The sequence below is a fragment of the Thermobia domestica genome, chromosome 16 (assembly GCF_964235325.1).
Source record: "Thermobia domestica chromosome 16, izTheDome1.hap1.1, whole genome shotgun sequence".
Taxonomy (NCBI): Eukaryota; Metazoa; Arthropoda; class Insecta; order Zygentoma; family Lepismatidae; genus Thermobia; species Thermobia domestica.
Window position 1 is genome coordinate 6,313,386 of NC_137469.1, and position 16,423 is coordinate 6,329,808.

Genomic DNA, 16,423 nt, shown 5'->3' on the forward strand with positions numbered 1-16,423 from the left:
ATGGAATGATACATGTCGATTATCAAGGGCTAACAAGCTCTAGCCAAATTGTGTGTAATACATCAGTATGCGTTGGGATCAAACGATAATTATTCGTGATCAAACGAGCTGGACAAATTCCGATTGAATTTGTTTTCATGGTGGCTGTGGTGGAGGGGCTAACAAGTCATCGGTAAATGTTACTGTTCGGAAAATGGAATAGTAAAAAAAAAAAAAAAAAAAAAAATAATATTTCAGTCAGAACTTTGTTGCGCCTGTTTTATAACCAGTGTGAACTAGTTGTGTGCCTCCAGATTTTTTTTGTCTCAGGTGGAGCGAGATGGCCCCCTACAGCGTTCCTAGAATTACACTCTAAAAGCCCACAGTGTTCTTAGAATTGCACTCTAAAAGCCCCTCCCATACAACTGACCTGTGCTTCCCAGCAGACACCTCACATTTGAACTCTGTTGAGATTCTATGTAAGTTTGTCGGCTGTACGTACAAATTCAGAGAATAAACATGTATTAGGGAATGAGAAGTTCTCGAAATAAATTTGCAAGCTGAATATTTGTTCGCGACATAAGTGAAGAGTAAGTATATACCCTTGAAGAGTACCCTGGAGAGTAAGAAAGCTCTAAGCAAAATAATCATTGAATAAATAGCAATGTAATCACAGTAATGTTTATATATGGCATGTTGTATTTCTACCAGATTGTCAGAGCACTAATTCTCTCATTTTTTGATGTGAGCGATCTCGCTATCGAATTTCCAGAAGAACATTTAAAAAAAGTTGTATTTAGGTCTATTCCATTTTAAACAAACGAAATACGTTGCGTAAAAGAACTTTCCATGTTAAAATATTTGATGGGTAGAGTAGTTTGTGTGGGATTTGATTGTTATTGCATGTATCTATTGCATGCTGAATAGGTAGCTGGGAAAGCAGCCAGGATATTCATTCTGACGGTTGCAAGCCCGTGAAAATACAGAGCAACAGTTACTCCAAGGGAGTAGATAATAGATAAAAATTCTTAAAACTACCGTGGGAGAGAGAGCCGAAAGAGGGTATAGTGTGAAAGTTTGGGCCGGAACTAGGGAAGTTCTGCCAGGAACGCAGAATCACCTGTATACAGCTCTCATTGTTGAGACACTAACATTTTTCAATTACTCGTGTACGGAAGATAAACATTACGAAACTATTTTTATTTATTTATTTATTTACTTATTCCTCGGGGGGTAGTCTATCTCAGAAGATTACGATTAGCATAATTCTATGTTTCAGGAGTGCGCTTCGAATCCACCCCCCAGAGGCGTTTTTTTGGGCGGGCGAACTATACCTTGTCCGCAGGTCCACACATTAATTAAAGTATATGTAACACACATGTACGTATATATATATATATATATATATATATATATATATATATGTGTGTGTATATATATATATATATATATATATATATATATATATATATATATATATATATATATGTATGCTAAATGTAAAATATTTTTGAACCAATGTTTCCAATCCAAATAATAGAGCCCCACGGCTCCAACTCGCCAAAGGCTCCATAAGAACAAATTCCGCCTGTGTCACCTTCTACACATCAGTGGCTATGCCCATAGTATATTCTATGATAACAATTGACTGAATGTGCTTTTCAAGTTTCACTTTCTTGGAAAGAGAATGCGTAAGAGTCTCTTAGTGTTCCAACGAGACGGGACTCGACTCTTTGAAGCGAGACACGATACAATACGAAACGTTTTGTGAAATGTGTCGTTTCGTGTCTCGAAAAATACAAACACAGTTTCTGAATTTGCTTAAAAATTTATTAACTCGGAATAAATTATTTGCCTTCGAAATGTATACCATCTTTTATTATTTCAAATGATCGAAATAATTCAATGTTTCAAATCCTACAAAGAACAGGGAATACCTAAAGATTTTTTAAAAAATGATTCTTACAAACAGCTTTCACTTCCATTTTTCAATCGATTCAAGTTTAATTATTTTGTGATAGTGCTCCAGATTCAAACACAAATGTAAAGCGTTCATTGAGATCAGTGTTTCAGAAGATTTTATTCCAGGGGCTGGTGGAGATATCTACGTATAAAAATCCTGTTATAGAAGTACAAGTAGAAGTGGCAATTTTATCAGTAACTAACTTGTTTCATGGTCTTTCTCGTTCCGAACCATGACAGAAACGTGTCAGCCTTTCTCGATACTGAGTTTTGAAAAGATGCTGATTTGACAACAAAATTTATCTTTTTTATTGTTTTATGATGTTATTCGAAGCTAAACCATTTTTTAAATGGGAAAGTTACATAGGCCTCCTTATTTGTTGAAGTGGCGCCAGGGGTTCTGAAAAAAGTATATCAGAATAAATGGGGAAATCTTGCCTTTCGACTGTACTGACGGTATTGACAAATGTTCCTATCGAAGTAATTACTGGTTCAGTCGAATCTAAGCAGTCGTTGCTGGAAGATTGCAGTCGTGTTGTGTGTTGTGCTACCAAACAAAACTTGGTTAAAAGTTGTAATTTTAACCACTTGGTATAACAGCTCTTTTGTGGACCTCAGCCTTTCTGGTGTTGCCACGAGACGAGACAGAACCATTCGATACGAGACGAGACGGGCAGATCTTTTCTAGACGAGACGACACAGCCAGAAATCTCGTCTTGTCTCGTGGCAACACTAGACTCTCTAGATATATCAGTAAAAGGAATGACAACGTTCCTCACGGAGCACGTGTTAGCTCTCAGCCTCTTTCTTTCACTGATGTTTGTTTACATAGTAGATGAATATATAGAGAATAACAAAAGGATGAGATATGCAGATTCTCCTGAAACCACATTAAAATTGTAGCAATATTTGGAGCTTGTTATAAATGGATTTACCGGGGAACTAAAATAATTCTTGGAATTGATCATACAGTATTGATATTAAAAAAACATGGAAACAAGTAAAGACAAAGAACTGAAATCGTGAATTTGTTTTCAAAATACAGAAATCTCGAAGGAATATCTGTTTAGCCGACTTTAATTGTAAACGAATTTTGAATAAATTTGCATTCCTTGAATTCTTATACATAAAAAATAGAAATCTTTCTTTTAGCGTACGAATGAGAGGCTTTAGGAAATTAGGCCAAAATAATTAAAATGATACTGTCCTTTACAAAATTTAAGGGGAATACCATGATCGAAAAAGCATCAGTCAAACTATAAAGGTCAATGGTAGCTTTTGTCATTTCTTACGACCACTATATGCACCTTATTGCGAAAAATTTATTCCTATTATAAAACCGCTATCGTTCAATAAATGTCAAATTTAATAGATCTTGAGAGATGAAATTGTCATTACATCTGTCGCGTAATATATTCTAGCTTTGGGACCCATGTCATTATATGACTTTCACGATAAGTGACAAGAAGAATATAAATCCCAAGTTCAAAACGTAAGGAAAGAAACCGGCTGTTCGCCCTTCAAATTATGAAAAATGTACCAAAATGGTTGAAATTATGATTTTGTATTTCTTTACGAGAAAGAATAATAAAAATAAAAATTGGAGCAATTATGTATGTATAAGGCCACTATCTTCTTCAAGTTACTAAACTAACTTTAAGTGTTTCAACCATTTTTGACACATATCTCGAAAACTTTTAGTGATATTATAGGCAAGAATACGTGGCTGATAATGAGCTTTTTAATTATGTCACAATACTTTTGAACTTTACCTTATGAGAAATTGCATATTCCGAAAATAATTCAGTACCACCCTAACCTGAATTTTACCAAAAGATTAGCGAAAGTGATACGGTGTGCGTCGTCCAGGGTTTAATTCCCGGTGTGGCACTCAAACATTGCTGTGTTGACCAAACATCGAGAGAAAAGTTGGGAACCTAAAAGATAGCGGACTTCAATCTAGACAGCCGGCTACGTTGGGTGTAGTTGTGCTGACCACTAACATAAGCCCGCTGCAGACTCAGATCACAGGGACTGTTGCGCCAGGAGTTTATATATATATTGGTGTTATTATTTTACCTTACCTCTCAGTAGCGTAAGTAAGGACGAATGGGCCTCCCCGCAAAAATGTTAAACGGACCCCCTCTATCCACATCCATGAGTCACGTAAAATTTACAGAGAACAGTTTTGACTTTCTATGTTCTATCTAGTGAGTCACAACTTGCTCATATGCAAAAAAGGCACATTATTATTATTATTATTATTATTATTATTATTATTATTATTATTATTATTATTATTATTATTATTATTATTATTATTATTATTATTGTGCTATAGTTTTCGTCTATTCTGCTGTACCAACCTCGAGAGTCTACGACATCCGACATTTTTAATGAGGTGTAGTCGCCCCACTTTTTGTTGTTTGGTTCGATGCTGGTTTCACTGTCCTTTTCCCACCTTTGAAATACATAAGCACGGCAGATCGCGAAAACTCGACAAGTCGCGCTGTTTCCGAAATGAAGCTCCCAGCCATTTACTCACCCTGATATATCGTCGTCCTTCCCCATTCAAGGCACAATCACCACACTGACTAATCGAGTGAGATTCTTGACACGTTTGGCGCGCGGTTGTGTTATGCCTTGTAGCTCTTATCTCTACACAATGATTTCGTTCAAAAAGTAGCGAGTGGTCATAATGTTTTCGCTGGTCAGTATAAGATTTGTTGGCATTTAATTTACTAAATAATCGCTCAGGTGTTACCGTCTTCACAGGTAAAAATGAGATATAGTTGGAACATCACATAATTTTTAACATCCTAACATTATAAAGTTTAACTTCGAAACTGAAATGGGCTTCTCAATGTTGCGGGCTCTGCAGGCTCTTTAGTTGCGCCACAGCATTCTCTCTACTCAGAAGGATAGGGACAAATAGAAAAATCAAAATTCATTCTGTCCATTTTTCAAGCATCATACACTTCAGGAAAAAAAAAATCACATAATACTGATATGTAAGAAAGTATTGGTATTGTTTGTTTTCTGTATACAAAGAACCATTTAGGTTTTTTATCTCATATTCTGGTAATAATCGAAAAAAAAAAAGAAAAGAACTTCATGTGATAAACGGACGAAAAAAAAAATTGTCAACGCGATGCGAATGACGTTCTCTGCAACCTAATTCACGTTTTTCGTACAAAAACTCTATTCCTACCTGCAAAAAGAAAAGATTTCTGTTACCCGTCAATGGTTGAGATTTTGCCCTGCGGTTGAACAACACGGCTTGTAAAAATAGACTCTGACTGACTGCAGGTGCACGAAGAAAAAAAAACTGTTGGATTCCTCTCCCCGCCCACTTCAAGTGTGGATATCCTGGACACATTCAAACTGAGCGGTACGATCTTTCAGTTCTTCCCAGTAGAGGTACCAGCAGTGATTGCTAAATGAAAAAGTGAGCATCTGGTAGCGAAAAGGCGAAGTGCTCGGACAAGGGGGTGGGCACAGTAACCTTAATTCGAGTGGATTTTACGTGTTACTTACGCAGATATTCGGTATCTTCACCACAGATATTCCACTAAAACAACTTCTTAAAATCACACACACACACACAAACTATAACATTAACTCAGAAAAAAATGCATTTGTAGACTAATCAAGAATCATCTTCATTCTCTCCACCTTTTCTCACTTATGTGGGATCGACGTTTCTGAAAAGTCTTCCCCATAAAGCCCTGTCCGAGAATTCTTTCCCTGTTGGATCTTTCTCTCTGAAGTCATTCTTAACCATGTTCATTCATTTTCTTGTGGGGCCGCGGTGGGTCAGTAGTAGAGTGTTCACCTCTGGTGTGTAGGGCCATAGTTCGATTGCAGGTCGCGCCAAGTGAACTTTGTGGTGGACAAACACTGTGTACATAGATTTTCTCGGGGTTCTTTTGTTTTCTCCCACTTTATTCATTCCACAATTTCATTCATTCTTCATCATCATCGTCTCCTTTAGCCTAGCCGGTATCACCATGGGCGTAAAACTAAAAGATTTCATTTCATTTAATTTTATCCACTTACTTCTTGGTCTCTCTCTGTTTCTCTTCCCAATCACTTCTATTGTCATCACTCTCCTGACCACATGTTCTTTTCATTAGATAGCAACACCATTACAGTCTTTTTTCTTGGATCTTCTTAGATATCTCTGCAACCTTGGTTGTTTCTCTACTGTCTCATTAATCACTCTGTCTCTCTTGTTATCCCATACATCCAGCGTAGCATTCTCATTTCGGTAACATTCAATCTTTTTTCATGTGCTTGCTTTATTGGTCATATTTCTGGTGGCCTAACTGTAGTTTTATAAATCATCTGTTTATTCTTTATCGTAATTCTTCTGTTACAAAGAACGCCACATGCTTCCTTCCAAATTTCGCCATACTGTTTGTATTCTGTGTTATTTGCACGCCCAAATAACCGTTCTTGGGAATAGTTGAGCCTAAATATTTAAATATTTTCACTTCATTCAATTTTTTATTCTTTATTTATTTATTTATTTACTTATTTATTTATTTTTAGTTTATTTGTAGTTTTATTTCCTCATTTCTTTCTCCGTTAACTCGATATATTCAGTTTTCTTTCTGCTAATATTTAGGCCTCTATCTTCCAAAGTCTTTCTCCAATTGTCCACTTTCCTTTCCACTTCATTTCACCTTTCGTGTGTGTACGGCGTACCTGTGGGATTAGGTCAATACGCTGCTGTGTCATACGTGTTAACTACAAAGTAGGTTAACAATTTATGGTATATTGCACACAAGGTTTAGTACATAAATTATGTTAATAAGCAGGGGCTTTTAATACAAATAACACAAAGGACTCCAAGACACTGCGGGAAGCATTTGTAAATATTACAAAAAAAGAAAGAAAAAGAAAACAGAAAAAAAAAACGAAAAATCTATCTGCTTCTGAGAATTTATAAAGGTTATTTGAATTCTATAAATTCTATTAGTATCTGCATTTATCTTCCTTGAACTTGCTACCTGCATAACATAATCTCTTTTTCGTGAGTACAAATTTAACATCACACGATATCCTTACATACGACATGTACAGTACCAAATACCGGTAACACCGTGAATTGGCTGTGTATCGTGAAAGAAAACATATATAATCATGGTCATAGACCTACCTTGAAACTGGAACCCAGGTTAGTGTAAAGAACTTCCAAAGACTCCATTTCACCACAGATTAACTTTTATTACACCTTTGAGCAGTGTGCGAATTAGATCATCTATATTGGGGGGGATAAAATTAGGCCAAAGGACATAGTCTGAAGGTTCAAATTTCAAAATGAGACAATAAATGCCTTACCCCCCATATATATATATATATATGTGTGTGTGTGTGTGTGTGTGTATGTGTGTGTGTGTGACATCTGTAATAAACAAGAGATTCATTAATTTAATAATCTACCGACAATAACTATGCACATATATATTGTCTGACATACACACACCCCACTAAACCTTTCTGAACGTGTTTTAATGTTGTACTCACTCTTGTCCCCGTAGCTCTCTTTAAGGTTTATTTAGTTAATAATTCGCCTCGAGCGATAGCCATGATCACAAGCATATGTTAATTTTTCCACTCATATTGAAAGCTTCCACTTTGCATTAATACATACAGGTTGCGAAAAGAAACCTACTTCAGTCTTGTGAAAACTACTAAAATTATCAGATAAACCGGACATTTTTCTTTTTAAAGAAAATCTAGATATTAGCCTATCAAATAAGAAATGGATTGTTGCTGGTCCCGATTTCTCACATCAAGGTCAAATCGAAGGCCAAATATTTAAAATCTCTCAATTCAAATTTCGAGCTTGTGCTTCTACTTCTCGCTAAAGCTGTGCTCATCACGACTTTTTTTCTCCAAATATTGATTCCGTGATGGGCACAGGAAGTCAACACTTAAAAATTACTTTACTGTTAGGTTGAAGATGAGTTGATTCACTATGGGCTACGTTATTCAAATAAAGTAAAAAATTACAGTGAAGTTTTTCAGACAACATTAATTGCGTGGACAGCAAACTGTACAGCGAAAAGATGGAAAAATGAAGGGTTAACTTAAAAAAAAAAAAAAAAAAAAACGCTTCAGTTCAAATGCTTATACAGACACGGACAATGACACGGAGAACCAGTCGTATTAACAAATGCTAAAACAAATCTTGAATTATTCGCTTATTCACCTAAAAATCAACTTCATTAACATGTCTGCTCACTAGGAGTGTATCCCCCAGCGTGTACGTTAACATATACTTACGAGAGAATACCTATATCTCAGATTTTGAGTACAGTTTCAAAACTTCATTTCCGTAAACTGTAAAAGCAGTGATTATTATGCTAATTATCACAAATTAAATGCAACTTTTGAGTTGCATACACACAACCTACTAGGGAATGAAGACCATGTGCTAACAAAGAGTACACTGGAAAATGAAATAACATGTTATAACAAAAATTAAAATAAGATGATAATCGATACAAATATAGAGGATGAATATGACATATCCGAACTTCGCCAAGTATGGTAGAAGAAGCTATTTGTTTACTTCTTCTTGGCCAACCGCTAATAACATTTATAAATCTATATGTGGCTTTGTTATACGCAATTAGTACATTCAAATTCACAAACGATGACGAACTGAAGGGTACGAAGGTACAGTTGCAAGTAACAACTGTAGTCATAATAATATAGTTCTACTAAACAACGTTGAAAATAGTGGGTAATTAGGCAGTAAGTAGAAATGACCAAGATTGAACAGTTTACATCGATCATTTCGAAATACAGCTAGAAGATTAAATTTACAAGAAATAACAAAAATCAGTGAAATTTGGAGTTATACTAAGCATAGTTTGAGGGGGAAAGCGAGCATCCCCGGTAGGGATACTTCAGCTGACTTCTTTGGGGGGGGGGGGGGACAAAATGTGATTGAGGGGGGAAATCCCCCTCATCCCCCCCGGTAATTCGCACCCTGCCTTTGAGTGTATAAAGAATAAAAAAATATATACACCAATGAATATTTAGACACACAATACCTTCTCGAACTCGGTAGTGAATTTTATTTTTTGGACTATATTATGTAGTTTCTTTAGTAGAATGTTCAAATTCTTGTTCTCTCTCTGTAGAGAAGTAATGTGTCTTCTGCATATCTATAATATTTCAGATATCCCTATTAAGTATTCTTGTTTCATAATAATTCATGACTACATAACATGTGACAGAGAAAGAGTATTGCCCATTACCAAATCTTCAATTGGTAATAACATTTGTCTTCAAATAGGGAATAGTTAGTTTGTGAGTAAAGGTCTAGTATTTTTGTGGTTTTAGATCAAGTCTTTCGTGCTATATTAGAGGATTTTTTAAAAGTAATATTTAGTAAGCGTAAGAAATTTATTAATTATAAGTTTGGTTGCTCTGAATTATAATGGTGAGATGATTTTGCATATACGTTGGTTAAAATATTTTTATTATTGTTGATTAATCTATAAATATGTTTTTCTTAGTAAGCGTTGATTTTTTTTTAAGTGACTAAGAAATTATTTTAGTGGAATACCTATGATGAAGATACTGAATAACTAACATGTAAATATCTACTCGATTAAAGGTTCAAAGGTGAAGTCCACTCTGACAAAGATACCAGGATCACATGCATCGAAATCATCAAGAGTCTAAAAAATTAAACTTTCCAAAAGACGTGTATATATTTTACTTCATTATGTAACTCCTTTGTTCAATATACTTTTCTACATATTTAGCTAATTTGAGTGCTAATGTCTGTGAGAAGAAATCAGACTGATTTGAACAATATCGTTGTGTATATTTCGTAATCCACAGATGATTGGAAGAGATAAAGCTGAAATGACTTTCCTTAGTTTACATTTTTTTCGTCCAATAGCTAAAATTCACAGTGTCCGTATTCCTTGCATCATGTCTAAGCGAAGCATTTTGACATTATTACCCAAATAACTCTTTGATACAAGCCGCATACGTACCAGCAATACTTACTGTCCTGTGGTCTTTTTTCCTAACTATGAAAACATTTGTGTTGAGTTGAAGTTTACACAAAAATAAATCTTTCACAGTCTTTGATAGTTTCAGAATCCAGGAATACTTGAGTTTTCTGTGTTTGTTAATTTCTCTCTCGCACACACACATAGAAATGGATTATCTTGTTGGGATTCTATCTTCCGCAAAATGGGAAACCCGAAATCATACATTGATAGTACACTGACGATACACTTGTCATATGGCTCATTCAATTAGTCATATCGGCATCCATTTGTGCAGTCAGTCAGTCATCGGATTATATTTAGTCTCGCAGCAACCAGTTTTCATTTTAGCAGAGTCCGGCATAATAGCTATAATTATAGAGATCTATTCCTAAATCTCTAGCTGACAATAACTCACAAAGATATTACAAATTGAATTACAACAATATGACTCATGGTAATGACTTCTCGCTTAGCTTATTTTATTTATTTATTCTTTCCTTCTTTTTTTAAAAAAACTACGTTATTTAAAAAAATAATTCACATTAATAATCTATCTTAGTAACAGCTGAAACCTCACTGACGATGGGCCATGTTGATTTCCCCAAAAGAAATCCTCTGTTATGGCTGAAACCTAGAGATTCATATTCATATATCTCTGGCCATGTTGCCCTCTGAGGAAGAACCTCCATAACGTACTAGCATTTGCTAATAGGCATTAAATTGATATCAAATAGTTGGTTTTATTTCAAAATTTCTTTAATGTTAATAATAAAATTGAAAATATTTACTTAAAAGTCTCCGTTACCTTTCTTCTTTATTTTTTTCAATCTTGGTTTCGCATTCCCTTTATCCAATAAAAGAAATCAACTCAAAATAGAAAACTAAATGAAATGATGATCCATACAAAATTCAACTAAATTTTCCTATTATTTCTTTTCTTGTCCTTGATCATTAATATTATGACTTCTTCTTGACTTCTTATTCTTTTTGCATAATTTTCATTAAATAACATTTTTTATAGACTAAAAGTCATATGAAGAATATACATACAAATAATTAAACATATGTATACAATGATACTATTGATACAAAGTAAAATCTTTTAATTCATTAAAAACTGATGCTTAATATTCATTTTCTTTTCTTTTCTCTTAATACACAACTAAATAATGAACTAATGAAATTAAAAATGTATAAGTTTCAAAGAAACGAAACATTTAAATCGACAATACTTCAATAACTATTAAACGAAATATTTTCAGGGATTCCTATTCGCCTTTTCAGTAACTTATATATCACAAAATCATCAATAATGGCCATAGCATTTGTATAAAAATAAAAAATGGGAACTAGAAATATATCTTTAACTGTAAAAATTGTATAACATGATAAAAATTATTAAATTATTGACTACTGAAGAAAAATAAAAAATTTGTTTATATAAGAATATATGCCTACTCGTTTTCGAAATGTACTAAACAAAACATATTGTTTTTTTTAAAACGGCATATATATGTACGCCCTGACGTAAATTATTCGGACTGACGAAGATTTATAGATACATCGAAACCTAAAATACTAGACACGAATCAAGCCATAAATAGACAAGAAGAACAAATCGACTGAAAAAGATTATATTTCACACCTAAACTATAACATAGTAATAGCATAAATGTTGTCGACAAACATCGTTATTGGTTTCCTAACGTTATTGGTATTTATGCTTTTTCTAGTAAAAGCGCTTCAAAAAGCTGCTTATGCTGTAGTAAAGATCGGATGTTTAAAAATAAGAAAGAGCGCGCGATAGTGCAATGCAGAATATTCATATTCATATTCATATTCATATAATATGGATTGTGACTGGATACCGTTTAGACTTCGGTTTCAAGGACATTTGAGTGATAATATACATTATTGCCTGAATATGTGGGACAGATGTTGGCGTGGAAAATTGCCTTGGCCGCGGATTGAATTTGTTGAGCGATGTGATCTCGTAGGAATGGGTGGATGTTTTGTAGCGAGAGGGTTAGAAACGTCAGTAGCTGATGAACAGTGACAGGTTGTTGTAGTGCAGGATTGGTGGAAGTTGGATTTGTTCTGCTATGCGTCATGGTGCTACAGTCTCCGGTTTCGATGGCTCTGGATCTGGCTTGGAACGACATTTGTAACTGTATGTCACGGAGAATGATCTTGAAATGTGGAGCAGATCGGAGGTAGTTTTAAATTTGTACAGCTGCGTGTAGGATGGGGTCCAGAGCAGTAGCCACACTTGAACGGGTTTTTGCACTGTGAAGTAGAGTGCTGGCCATAAACCTGACATCGCTCGCAGCGAAGAGGTAAAGGAACAGAGGGGCTTGATAGTTCAACGCGATGATGCTGTTTGTATATGTATGCGCCACGAGTTAGTAACTCATCGATAGTCTGTTTAGAGTTGGTGAGTACTCGCACCATATAGGTCAAACCATGGTCATTTTTGATCCTGAGACATTTAATGACATTATGACCTTCCAGTTTTAGTTCTTCAAAGACTTCCTCGTCAGTGTAACTCGGATCTACCCCTCGAATCACGACAGGCAGTGTGGATGATATTCTCTGTGATGGTGGCTGTTTCGTGCGTTGATCAGTGAGCTTGGTCATAGTTGACTTAGATCCAAAGATCTCAAAACTGAATTTGTTCCTAGTCGTACAGAGAAATTCCGGATCTGGCGTCTTAATAATCATACCGTTCCGTGTTCGGACTATCTGAGTGATATTAGCCCGAGGCCTATACTTTGTGATCTGCACCAAGAGAAGCTTTGGATTTGAAAATTTCGGATCAAAATTCTGGAGTAAGAAAGAATAAGTTGGTGGTCGACTCGGTGGAGGCAGGTTGGGACACTGGGCGATCATCCTGAATGTCAATGATCATTGATGCTTCAGAGCTTGCATCGCTTAACTTATGCTGGCGTTTAGCAGGCGGCAGCTTGGTGGATGCGACAGGAGAACGTTGGCGAGAAGTAGAGCCCTGGCTGGTGTTAGAAAGTCAAAAATTAGTGCAAGGTATTTATTTTTAATTAACCTTCTAAACTACTGTAATTCCCAATGAATATCAAAGCAACTTCCTGATTACTTCAACTCTTTAATGCACCTGTATATCTCTGGGTAATTAACATACACTTTACAACCACTAAGGTTCAGAGATAACTACACTTCAACTAACTTTCACAATTATACAAAAAAACTCAGCCACATAGGGCTCATATCCAATCTACAGATAACTTCAGCCACTTATGGCTCCATTCCAACCTAAACACATTTACACATTGTTTATATTACATAGTTACACTAGTTACGCCCTTCATTTGTTTTTACAATTTCTTAACACCTTGTCCGATTATTTAATAGCAAACATCTTGCCCAACTAATTGACATCTTGCCCAACTAATTGACAACCTAACCTAACAGCTGGTAGAAATGCGTTCCAGAGAATGGCATCTCCGTCTAATCGGTTTCCCGGAGGAGCAAGAAGGTTCCGGTGCTATAGGCGGCAAGCCAGAATGTTGTCCAATGACAGGTTGGGACGCCATAAATCACGGTGAAGATAATGAGTAAAACAGTGTAACGAAATGAAAAGATGAAAGGAATGAATGAATGATGAAGCTAAGCTTCCAAAAATATGTACACTAATGTGTACGGTAACGCAGTCTCCACTCGAGTGAAACCCTTGATCTCTCCCACTCTCTCGCCCGTTGCTGAGACTTGCCGTACTTGCGTCCACAAATACGTAATAATCACAGCCTGGACTTGACACTGAAAAACAATGCCTCCAATGGGAAAGCTGGAAACCAGCGAAGTATGATTTATCCACTTTTTGTAGGAGCATTAATAGGTAATTTATGCCTTTGTGCTTCCGAGTATTTAGCGATACAGTCTTGGTATTTGGCACAATAGCCAACGTTACTTTTTGGTTATGACTTCGTTTATTTATTTATTTATTTAAATTCATTCTTAGCATTACTTGCACCTACAGCATTAAGCCAATCCTTTATGAGGTGACATTCATCTAGGGTTGCCAACTCCGGAAAATAAAATAAAAAAAAAAGACACTCCCTTAGTTCCCTACGATATAAGTCTAAGTTTGAAGAATCTCTGTTCGGATCCATCCATGGGAAGAATATGTACTATCGTAAACAAAAATGCATTAGCACCTGTATTCTGCATATCCTTAGTACATTCACTAATAAGCTTAATAGATACATTGTGCTAAAAATGAGAAACTGAAGTCGGTGTTGATCATTTTATTGTATTTACAAGTTCCATTTCTTTGAAATTATCGAAACAGATTAACAAAACTATATTAATCTTTACGTGACAATCTTGGATTTGGAAAATGAAGTTTATTCTTTAAACTTATACTGAAAATATAGGAAATTGCTTTAAGAGGAGTTATTGCATTCTGTCCAAGTTCGCTATTGCCATTTAAATCCATGGTAATCTATTTTCGCTTTAATTCTCTTATCATGTGAGATATCGTTGTGCTCTTTTTTTTGTTAGATAGATTAAATTGTATGTAACAGTTGTCTGTAGTTCTTTCCTCCATTAAGCATGGTAAAATAACTTTAATTAATAAAAGTATTAATAAAATATCGAATTGACAGCTTGTCTATCAATTACTCTTCAACAGAGAAACAAATTGTTGCGTAAAAGAAAAAGTAAAAACAGGGATTTGTAGATTGTTCCTTTTGCTAAACGTTCCTGAAATCAAAATCTATTTTGAATGCATATTAGCAAAATTATTACGTAAAAAAGAAAATGGTACGTTAAAAAAAATCTAGCCAGCATAGGCGGCGTTTGCTGCAAGCATAGACCCACCCACTTTCTGACGTCAGCGCGGAGTGATACTATTCCTTGCAGTCTGCCTCACTCAACTTCTTTGAGGCGCGAAATACGAGTTCAGTTCGTTCAAAATCGGCTGCTTGCTTATGTCACGTTCGGGAATCCTTTCCTCTGTTGATAGGTTTGTAATCTCCGAATTCCAGGGCGAACGCATAGTGTGTTTTTGTTTTGCTTCCGCACTGTTTGTGCAGCTTTGAAGAAAGTAATCGTTAGGAAAATGCCATCTCAGAAAAGGAAGAAGAGCGGCCTTTATCTTTCTGCAAGAAGGAAGAAAAATCGAGGCGAAAATTTAGCTGCCTGGAGGGGGTAAATTTTGAAACTATTGACAAAATTTTCTTCATTCATTACTTGGGTAGATTTTTAATTAAATTTTTAGATAAGTTGTTAGTTTAAGATTTTGATTTGTAATTTAGTGCACCGAATACCCTAAATGTTGATGGCTTTTCTATCAACTGAACATCTTCAGCATAAAAATTCTGTCTTTCTTTTATCAAGTATATCACTGTTATGTTTATTACTCATCAATAAAGACTATAAGTATTTTGATATTTTGCCTATGCGAAAGAAGTAGTAAAGAGCTTGAAAGCAATGTAAAGTAGGCGGGGGTGGTCGCATAATTCACAATCAGTAGCGTACCGTACGTAGGAATTTATTTCGGAGGGGTCAAAATGAGGGTATTTTATATCAAAATTCCTAAAATTGCCCCTAAACTTAGGCTAAATTTATACAAAAGTCGAAATTTCGGGGGGATCCGGACCCCCAGGACCCACCCCCTGCGTACCTCCCTGTTCACAATCCTTATCAGAAGGACTTCTTGTTTTATAAATATTCTCGGTTCTGTGGCAAAATAGCGACCGAAATCACTGAGGGAAAATCAAAAGAAAAACACTACTGACTAGAAAATCAGTTTATCTAAGGAAGGTTACGAGAAATTCAGAAAGCTGGAGTCATTATCCTTTCTAGGACCTCACAAATAGGCTATAATTTTGAGTACATTTTGTTGGTGTGCTGCAGATACATTCTTGGTATTGTCTCACCTATTACTGCTATTTGACTTCGGTTTCTCTTCCCGAACATCATTTCACAAACCGGGCTAGTATTTAGTCAACGGACATTGCTAATATTAAATGATAAGTTACAGTACCATGCCAGTGATAATAGTTACCCTGGCAACAAATACTAAAAACTTTTTTTTTTTTTTTTTGCGAATACCACGCATCTAACATTACACGTGCCTGCAGCTATTTATTTCTTTTCTTTTCTTTCTTTCTTTCTTTCTTTTTTTTGTTTGTTTGTTTTTGGTGAATGTATCACTTTACTTGTACGTATCGTAAGGTGAGGTTACTAGCGAAAAAAAAAAAAGTCTTGCACTTGAAGTGATGTAGAAAGAAAACGGAACTTAAAAAATGAAGACAACTAACGATGTACACTCATGTCCAAAATTATTGTCGCATGTCTATAACTGTCTTCTTGTAAGAATATAATTTGATAATGATTTTGCGGGGTACTTTTAATACTGATACTATGTGTATAATCGGGAAATGTATATTTGTGGTAAATTTCATAGGAAAAGAATTATA